The sequence below is a fragment of the Carcharhinus amblyrhynchos genome, chromosome 7 (assembly GCF_965287045.1).
Source record: "Carcharhinus amblyrhynchos chromosome 7, sCarAmb.v2.hapA, whole genome shotgun sequence".
Lineage (NCBI taxonomy): Eukaryota > Metazoa > Chordata > Chondrichthyes > Carcharhiniformes > Carcharhinidae > Carcharhinus > Carcharhinus amblyrhynchos.
This window is the reverse complement of record NC_137330.1, coordinates 62,443,528-62,454,046: the sequence shown is the minus strand read 5'-3', so window position 1 is coordinate 62,454,046 and position 10,519 is coordinate 62,443,528. Positions and strand designations below refer to the sequence as shown.

The 10,519-nt window shown below is 41.8% G+C and overlaps 1 protein-coding gene across 2 annotated transcripts in view; it reads left to right on the top strand.

The window, feature by feature from the left end:
- Positions 1 to 6,204: 6,204 nt before the first annotated feature.
- l3mbtl3 (L3MBTL histone methyl-lysine binding protein 3) overlaps positions 6,205 to 10,519 on the top strand; it is a 134,197-nt gene continuing 129,882 nt past the window's right edge. Inside the window, exon 1 of one of the 2 annotated variants that reach the window (XM_080192466.1) lies at positions 6,205 to 6,270. The gene's annotated coding sequence lies outside the window, so the exon portion shown is untranslated. Of the gene's footprint in view, positions 6,271 to 7,385; positions 7,474 to 10,519 lie in introns of those variants that run through there. The other variant, XM_080192467.1, reaches the window with a different exon arrangement.

The window sequence follows — 10,519 nt, the reverse complement described above, 5'->3', positions numbered from 1 at the left end:
GTTCTGGGGTCTGGCCAGTTTTCTGAGCAGGGTTTGTTTCAGGTGAATTGAATCTTAAACTAGCCTAAAACAATGGGGAAAATACAAATGTAAGTGGTTTACTTTCAAATTTCAACAATTGGCCTCTGGCCTTCTGTTCACCATGACAATTCTGCTGTGACTGATGTGCTCTGTTGTATCCACATCTCCACCTTTAATGCAACAATCCCCACTTAAGCCATTACTCTTTCTCACCTAGCCATTCCGCTGGTACGGTTCTCATCTTCATTTCATTAGGCCCAAGGGCATAGTTTTGAATGCATGTGGCAAAAATCCTGCCAGGTCATAAAATGGTATTGGGTGAGCCAAAAATGTTCATATTACAGAATCATCCTGGAATGCGAAGATAACGATCATTTATTTTCTCTATTGTGAACTGTCGTTTTAAACTTCGTTCTCCTCCACTTTCACATCAAACAACAGGTGTGAAGATCTCATGGACTTCTTTATCTCCAAGGTTAAGACCATATAATTCACTGCCTTTGTCACTTACTTCCTTTCCCCAAGCCCACCAGGCCAACTTTGCAGGAAAACTCCCCTGCCCTAGCCTCTAATTTGCATCCTTCCCAAGATTTTTTCTCCTATTTCCCATCACGGTCTCTTTGAGCTCATCTTGCCCACATGAGACTCATTTCCTGGCCCCTCAATCCTATTTCTGCTAAACTGCTGACCACCCAACTTCCTTTCCTGATCTGCATGTTAGCTAATATTGATAATGGCTCTCTCTCTTCAGATATTGTTTCTCTTTCCTTTTAAATTGACCATCATCACCACTTTCCTCAAAAGGACAATCATTCATCTCACCATCCTTAGAAAGTACAATTCCATTTAAAACCTTGCATTCCTCTCCAAATCTTTGAATTAGCTATTGCCTCCCTAATCCACACCCATCTTTCCTGGAGTTCCATGTTTCGATGCTTCCTATCAGGTTTCCGCCCATGCCACAATAGAACATAGAACATAAAACATTACAGCGCAGAACAGGCCCTTCGGCCCACGATGTTGCGCCGACCAGTTAAAAAGCAATGACCCTCTAACCTAAACCAAACCCTTTCCATCCATAAACCTATCCACGGATCTCTTAAACGCCCCCAAACTAGGCGCATTTACAACTGCAGCAGGCAGGGCATTCCAATCCCTCACCACCCTCTGGGTAAAGAACCTACCCCTGACATCCGTCCTATAACTACCACCCCTTAATTTAAAGCTATGCCCCCTCGTGCTAGCTTTCTCCATCCGAGGAAAAAGGCTATCACTGTCCACCCTATCTAAACCTCTAATCATCTTATATGTTTCAATAAGGTCGCCTCGTAGCCGCCTTCTTTCTAACGAAAACAACCTCAAATCCCTCAGTCTCTCCTCATAGGACCTCCCCTCCATACCAGGCAACATCCTGGCAAACCTCCTCTGCACCCTGTCCAAAGCCTCCACATCCTTCCTATAATGTGGGGACCAGAACTGCACACAATACTCCAAGTGCGGCCACACCAGAGTTTTGTACAGTTGCAACATGACGCTGCGGCTCCTAAATTCAATCCCCCTACCAATAAACGCCAAGACACCATATGCCTTCCTAACAACCCTATCTACTTGATTCCCAACTTTCAGGGATTTATGTACACATACACCTAGGTCCCTCTGTTCATCCACACTATTCAGAGTCCTACCATTAGCCCTATACTCTACACATCTGTTATTCCTGCCAAAGTGAATTACCTCACACTTTTCCACATTAAACTCCATCCGCCACCTCTCGGCCCAGCTCTGCAACTTGTCCAAGTCTCCCTGTAGACTAAGGCACCTTTCCTCACTATCTACCACACCTCTGACTTTGGTGTCATCAGCAAATTTACTAATCCACCCAACTATACCCTCATCCAGATCATTTATAAAAATTACAAACAGCAGTGGCCCCAAAACAGATCCCTGAGGCACACCACTCGTAACTGAACTCCATGACGAATACTTACCATCAACCACCACCCTCTGTCTCCTATCCGCCAGCCAATTCCTGATCCAATTACCTAAATCACCCTCAATCCCACACATCTGCATTTTCTGCAGAAGCCTTCCATGGTGAACCTTATCAAACGCCTTACTAAAGTCCATATATACCACGTCAACTGCCTTACCCCCATCCACCTCTTTGGTCACTTTCTCAAAAAACTCAATAAGGTTAGTAAGGCACAACCTACCCTCCACAAAACCATGCTGACTATCTCCAATCAATTCATTACTCTCCAAATAACTATAAATCCTATCCCTAACAATTTTTTCTAAAACCTTACCCACAACAGAAGTAAGACTCACCGGTCTATAATTCCCGGGGAAGTCTCTGTTCCCCTTCTTAAACAATGGGACAACATTCGCCATCCTCCAATCTTCTGGCACTATACCTGTGACCAACAACGACCTGAAGATCAGAGCCAGAGGCTCTGCAATCGCGCCTCTTGCCTCCCAGAGAATCCTCGGGTAAATCCCGTCCGGCCCAGGGGACTTATCTATTTTCAAACCCTCAAGAATATCTAGCACATCCTCCTTATCAACTGCAATACTGTCCAGTTTACAACCCTGTAACCCAGTGTTCTCCACAGCTACATTTATGTCCCCCTGCGTGAACACCGAAGAGAAATATTGGTTCAATGCCTCTCCAATCTCTTCCAGCTCCACACACAAATTCCCACTGCTGTCTCTAACTGGCCCCAATCTTGCCCTAACCAACCTTCTGTTCTTAACATAGCTATAGAACACCTTAGGATTCTCCTTAATCCTATCAGCCAAAGTCTTCTCATGTCCTCTTTTAGCCCTTCTTAACTCACTCTTTAACTCCCTCCTAGCCAATCTAAAGCTTTCTAGTGCACTACCTGAGCCCTCAAGTCTCATCCGGACATAAGCCTCCTTTTTCTTTTTAACCAGCGAACCAACTTTCTTAGTGCACCACGGTTCCCTAGCTCGACCAATTCCTCCTTGCCTGACAGGGACATACATATCAAGGACTCGGGGTAGCTGCTCCTTGAAAAAACTCCACATTTCGGACGTACCGAGACCCTGTAGTCTCCTAGTCCAACCTATGCTTCCTAATTCTCTCCTAATAGCCTCATAATTACCCCTCCCCCAGCTAAAACTACTGACCCGAGGTTCATGCCTATCCCTATCCATCACTAAGGTGAACGTAACTGAATTGTGGTCACTATCACCAAAATGCACACCAACTTCCAAGTCTAGCACCTGGTCTGGCTCATTTCCCAGCACCAAATCCAATATAGCCTCACCTCTCGTTGGCCTATCAACATACTGAGTCAAAAAACCTTCCTGCACGCTTTGCACAAAAACTGACCCCTCTAATGAGCTAGAGCTATAGCTATTCCAATCAATATTAGTAAAGTTAAAGTCCCCCATAACAATTACCCTATTACTTTCACTCCTATCCAGGATAGTCTCCGCAATCCTTTCCTCAACCTCTCTAGAACTTTTAGGAGGTCTATAAAAGACTCCCAACAGGGTGACCTCCCCTCTCCTATTTCTAATCTCAGCCCATACTACCTCAACAGACAAGTCCTCATCAAACTTCCTCTCTGACACCGTGATACAATCCTTGACTAATAATGCTACCCCTCCCCCCCTTCTACCTCCTTCTCTGCTCCGACTGAAGCATTTGAACCCCGGAACCTGCAACAACCATTCCTGACCCTGCTCTATCCATGTCTCTGAAATGGCCACAACATCAAAGTCCCAGGTACTGATCCACGCTGCAAGTTCATCCACTTCATTGCGAATACTCCTCACATTAAAGTATACGCATTTCAAACCCTGCTCCGCTTCACCCCCACGATGCCGTGCATTGCAGTCCCCATCTATGCCCCCCTCACTTTCACCCCCGCTACTCAGGATCCCACCCCCCCTCTGAATCAGTTTAAACCCCCCTGCATAGCCTTTGCAAATACCAACACAGTTCTCATCATAGTCTCAAACGATGCCCTATGTTTCCGTGACAAAGTTAAATTATAACTCCTTGTCCTTCTTAATATGTCTGTAAACTTTGATAACTTTTGCTGTACCATCTTCTCCAATGATTCTTCACTTTCATCTAGCTGGTTGTGACTGGTTAAGCATTCCTCAATTTTGAAATTCACATCTCAATTTTTTTTCACATTTTCAAATCTCTCCTTTTTTCTCTCTATCTCTAATCTCCTCTAGCCTCCAACTCTCCAGATATGAGCAATCCTCTAATTCTGGCCTCTTGAGCATCCTCATTTTTAATTGTTTCACCATAGGTGGCTGTGTCTTCTCTCCCCTAGGCTCTAATGTCTGGAATTTGCTCCTTAGACCTCTTCACCTTGCTACATTGCTTTCCTCCTTTTCAGGCACTGTTCAAAACCTACCAAGTTTTTTGACCAAGCTTTTGATCATATCTCCCATCACAACAGTGGCACAGTGGTTAGCACTGCTGCCTTACAGCACCAGGGTCCCAGTTTCATTTCTGGCCTTGAGTGATTGTCTCTGTGAAGTTTGCACATTCTCCCTGCATGCTTTTCCTCTGAATGCACTGGTTTCCTCCCACAGTCCAAAGACGTGCAGGTTAGATGGATTGGCCATGCTAAATTGCGGTGTCCAAAGATGTGTAGTTTAAGTGGATTAGCCTGATAAATATGTGAGGTTACAGAGATTGGACAGGGGGATGGGACTAGGTAAGATGCTGTTTTGGAGAATGGGTTGAATGCCTTCCTTCTGCACTGTAGAGATTCTATGGTTCTATGTGTTTAATGTTGCTTTATAATATTCTTGTGAAGGACCTTGGGATGTTTTGTTACATTGAATTGCTGGATAAATACAAGTGATTGCTGTTGTTGGATGTAACTTAACGTTGAAACTTCCCTGACCCTTCTGCAGTGATTCTGGAGATTTTGTTCGAATTGTCCTGTAATACCTTTAAATATTTGGTAGATCTCCTCCACGGTATTTATATCCAGATGGAGTAGCCACTGGCTCTGTAATAATTTTTCCACCTTTGAATCAGAAGAGTTGGGTCAGGCCCAAGTATAGACAAGATGGCACTTGAAGCAACTTGGAATACCTGATGGATATCTAGCAGGGATATTTCTTCTGACAGGTGTGAGTGAACCCTTCATCTTAAAAGGAGTTGATCCTCTCTTGTTTTGATTGCTTTCCAGCTTCTAGAAATTACTCTGATGATGAAAACCATGAGTGAAGTAATGAGAAACCACCTTAGCTACTATTCCTTCTGAAGTGGCTCAGGAATCTAATTTGCAAAATTTGAACTTGGACCTGACTTAAGTAAGAACACAAAAGATAGGTTGTCAGAATTAATTGTGATATGGAGATGCTGGTGTTGGACTGGGGTGGGCACAGTAAGAAGGCTTACAACACCAGGTTAAAGTCCAACAGGTTTATTTGGTAGCATGAGCTTTTGGAGCATTATCCCTTCATCAGGCGAGTCTTTAATTGACTAGTTCTATTCACATCAACACAGCTATTTTGTAAGCCTTGCCAACAACATTGATAGCCCATGAACAAAAAAGTATTAAAAGGAAATTTTAAAAGTTTTATTTGCACTTCATTTTGACAAAGCATATGATGTTTGGGTATGAAAATACAGTTCGGGGTGAAGAGTTATCCAACAGATCCCACTGTATGACCGCAGTTTTTAAGCTTTTCAGCAAAAATCTGCAAACACTACTAAAGCTTTTCAGAGATACCAGTCATGACAGCTGAATAAGTGTTATTTTCATCTCCCCTTCCTACTTGTACCTGAAAGTTTATGAGTAAACAGAAACTCAGACAACAGAGGAAAAGATGGGAAACAGAAGAAAATCCACCCAGCCACCAGAGACAAAAACTAGTCTTTGCAGCAATAGTAACTTAAATTAACGCACACAAAAAAGAAATATGAATCAGAGGCATCATTGCCTTCAAATAACTAAACACATTAGTGCAAGTTTCTCATTCGGGAGGTCGGGGACATACACATAGTCCAGCTTTTCATTTAGTACTGTGGGCCGACAGAGTTTGATGTGGAAATGATAGCGCAACGCTATGCAAATTGGAAATGAAGGCGATTGAAAGGCAGACGTTAACAAGAAAGCCCACAGAAGGTCGGTGAGTGGCTCAGTCTCTAGTTTTTTTTCTCTGCAGTTCCTTGCAAGCAGCTGTCCCGTGCGCGTGCGCACTGCCGACCTGGAAAATTTGTCTGCTACTCGTGACAGAATTTGGGTAAGAAACGGTGCAATTTGTTTTTTAATTTTTTGGGGGGAGAGGGGAGGAAAGCAAAAATAAAATAAATTAGGATCAAAAAACCCCCAGACAACGAATGGTGTTTGTGGGTGCTCATTCCAGCTGGGTTGAGTATTTAACTTCCTCTCACCACCACTAACCCCCCTCCTTCATCTCATTCTCCCCCCCCCTCCACCTTCTCCTCCTTTTCAACCTTCCTCTCCTTTCCTAATTTCCTCCCATCCTAATTGCATTTGGTTGCAACTTAAATAATAATAATAAAAAGTATTTGCAGGGAAGCCGGGAGTGTGCCTGCCAGAGCAACACAAGTCCCCTTCAGCAATTAGAAATAAAATAATTGATAACGGGGGGGGGTGGAAGGGGGAAAAAAGAGGGGAAAAAAATGAGAGAAAGGAGGAAAATTCCCCAGTTTGGGCAGAGGAGGAAAGGGAGTGTTTGTTTGAACGTTTGCTGGTGAGTGCTGATAGTTGGAGGTGGTTTATTATAATAATAATAATTGCAAACACTCAACTCTCCAGTGACACACAGAGCATATTTTGTGGAGCCCGAGTAAAGTGCGAGCCTTCCATGGGAATGGGGAGCGAGTGGCCGCTCGATACAATGTTTCGGCTCCGACTCTCTCATTTCCCACCCCACCTTCCGTATCTTTTTAAAAAAAACAAGAGAAAGGGATGCAATAAAATTCACGTTTAAATGCAACGTGTCTCCTTTTTTTAGGCCTTTACATTGAATATAGACTCCGCCATTTTGAGAAACTGCCCAAATAAAAAAAATACAAGAAGTGTTTGAGGAAGAGAAATCTCAGGGTGGGATTTTGCGAGAGAACGCGAGGGAGGAAGGAGAGGGAGGGGGGAAGAGAAGGGGAAAAAATAAAACATGGGGGAAGAGTCGAGGGTTTGGGGGCTGGTTGGCTGGGGAGGAAAATTTAAAAAAAAAAGCTGCCCAGCTTTATTTCAGGAAGTGCACGCGATTGTGATGCGCATTTAAATGATTAAATTTTCCAGTAGGTTTAAGTTTTCCCCCCCCCCCCTTTTGCGGAGGGTAATTGTTAACCCGGGGACTTTATTGACAGTGCGAGGATATAAGTTGTATAATTATCACCAGAGACTAGTTTGAAATCCACCAACTTGAGAATTTCTATCAAATGAATGCCGGATTTGACAGGAGAAAAGTCTGACGACGGTACACATTAACATTTCAGTTTCATTTATCTGCTATAAAGTAACATTAGTTGTCACTCTTACTTTCCGGCACATTAGTTGCGAGCGCTGCTCACAACTGCGGTGAACGTGCAAATCAAGTGTATTTTTCCCCCTTGCTCATTATTTGAAACTACTGTACATAGTTGAGTACAATCTGGAAACTTTCAAGTACAAAACATCTTTCTTTTTTACAAAAAGATAATGCAGAGCGACCTCAAATGGTTTTTGACTAGAGGTGCAGGGAAGGCTAGTTAGTGCACTTGGCTAGCAGGACGAGGTGATTGTGCCTGAAGGTAAGATAATAGGGATCTAATTGTTTAAATTTAAAGGGACGGTGTTTTTTCTTTGTAAAGATTTGATTTTTTTAAATGTTATTGTTGAATCGTTCGGAAGTCGGTTATTTAATCGGGCCGGGTCAGCCCTGCCCGCGATGTATTGTTTCGGAGTGAAAGTGGTCTGATTGCTACAAGGGTGAGTTTAATGCATCTACCTCTGACCCACATGCTGCTTGAAAATAGTTTCCGGCTCTCTTTCAGGGCTGGAGAAATATTGTTGAAACATTTACTTTGCTGTTGGTGTGGTGAATTAATTATTTTTGCAAAGTGTATGTAGTTTTCAAACAACAGTCTTCCTCTGGAATTATCTGTCTCAATGGGCGTTAGAGGAAATTGATCAGAAGCAATTAACCCGCTATACCGGGTTTCTGCTGATATTTTCTAACGCAGCTACTGAGTAAGGGATGGGATCACTAACTTTTTTTTGAAGTTGATGTGAAGTGAGATCGTTGTAAACAGGTTATTCTGAGTTGAGGATGTTCACTCCGTCTCCTTTTATTGCTTAGATTTTTGCAGTCTGAAATTGGCATTCCAAAATTGGATACTTCCTTCGAAGACAATACCAAACAAAGAATTGGAGTAATCTATATTGCCTAGAACTGGATCAAATCAACAATAAATTGCAACGATAGCATGGTGGCACCTGGACCCGGGTTTAATTCCGACCTTGGGTAACTGTGGTGTTTGCACATTCTTCCCATGTCTTTGTGGGTTTCCTCCCACAGTCCAAAGATGTGGGTTAGATTGATTTGGCCATGCTAAATTGCCCCTTAATGGCAGGGGATTAGCAGGGTAAATATGTGGGTTGGGGGATAGGGCCTGGGTGATGATGTATCAATGGGCCAAATGGTCTCCTGCACTGTAGGGATTCTATAATTCTGTGTTTCTATAAGGCATTCACCCATCCAAAAATGCTAATTGGTGATTTAAACTCATCTCTATACGTGGCTTAACAAATGCACCTTGCACCATTTACTAGATTTAACTGGCAATTTTGCCCGCTTTCTTCATGTATGTCCCAGATGCTGCACCAAGTTTGACAATAGTTGCCCAAATGAGTAATAGAGTTTATAGAAAAAGAAAGTTGCTAACGGCAAACTGGTTTCTCAGAGGAATAATGTCTTGTGTGTTTTATGTACAAGGGTCTTTTTGCCTTTCAGTGCCTCAGTGCACTGATTTATCTTTTTTGACAATTTTTCAGAAGCCAATTTTCTTTTCAGCCCCATTTACTGAAGCTGCAGACTCCTTGTTTGAGTATCGTTTTATAATTTCTCATCACCGTTTAGTTCAACTGCCTTGAGAAAGTTTTTGATTGTAGGGAGAATCACATCAGAGCATAAATTTGATGATGCAAAATGCAGTTGCCATTCCACCATTATTACTTGACAGGCTATTAGATTGTTTCAGCCGATCTTTCAAGTTGTCTAACTGGAATGTTGTCGTACCATCACAAGCATAACTTTTTTTTAGAAGTGACATGCTGTTTTGCTTTATGTGGTATATTATATCTTAATGAAGCCCTAACCAATGTGAGTCGCGCAGGCAGATGAATATCACTATGATTGAGTTAGGCTAACGCTACCTCACCTTCATGATGGATCAGAAATTAAATGTGTGCAAATAAATGGGGAAAAATATACATTGCTCACGTTAGAACAGTGAGATATATTTTTGTTGTTGCTTAAAAGTTGGGCTTTTATTTTTCATCAGATTTATTATTAAAAACCGATTTGTACTGGTGGATTTGTTCAAAAATAATAAAGTTAATGACTTTTATATAAAATCCTTGATTCATATTTGGAAGTTAAAATGATTTTTGGAGAGATTGTTATCAAGTGATTGAATGGTTTCACTCTCTAATATTCTGTGGTCTAATGTGAAGAAAAGGAAATATCTATTATAGCGAATTTCTTCACATGATTAAAATGGGAAGCATTCTGGGGATTTCTAATAAGTGAAATATAATACATTTTTGATACCTACTGGGCTGCCGCATATCACAATCTCTTCAGGTATATAACATATACATTAGTGTTACTTTGTGGTGCTTTTGTCTGAAATGGTGCATGCCGAGTCAATGTTTCTTGTTTATTATTTTAACATTACAGATGAGCAACAGCAGACATTTAAGGAGATATTTCATAACTCAGCAAAGATATATTCTTTTGAGAAAGAAAGATGCAACAAAAAGAGTACACCATCCATGATGATGAAAGAAGGAAGTTAAGGAGGATATCAAATTGAATGGAAAGGTGTAATTGGTGGCAGGCCAGACGATTGGGGAAATTTTAGAAATCAGCAATTTGTTTGTTTTTTAAAAAAGGGAGAAATTAGAATATGAGAATTAAACTGATGAGAAGTATAAGAACAGATAGAGCTCCTACAAGAATATAAAAAGGGAAACAGTAGTTGAAGTAAATATTGTTCCCTTAGAGGATGAGACTGGGGAATTCATAATGGGAACCCAAGAAATGGCAGAGGATTTGAGTGAGAATTTTGTAGCTATCTTTGTGGTACAAGTCACAAAAATTGTACCAATAATAATAGAAGATTAATGGGCAAAAGGAACAAAGGAACTTAAAAGAATCGCTATAGAAGAAGTAAAGTACTAGGTAAACTAGTGAGACTAAGGGCTGGCAAGTATCCTGAAACTGATGGCCTGCATCCTAGAGTCTTAAAAATTGGCTGCAT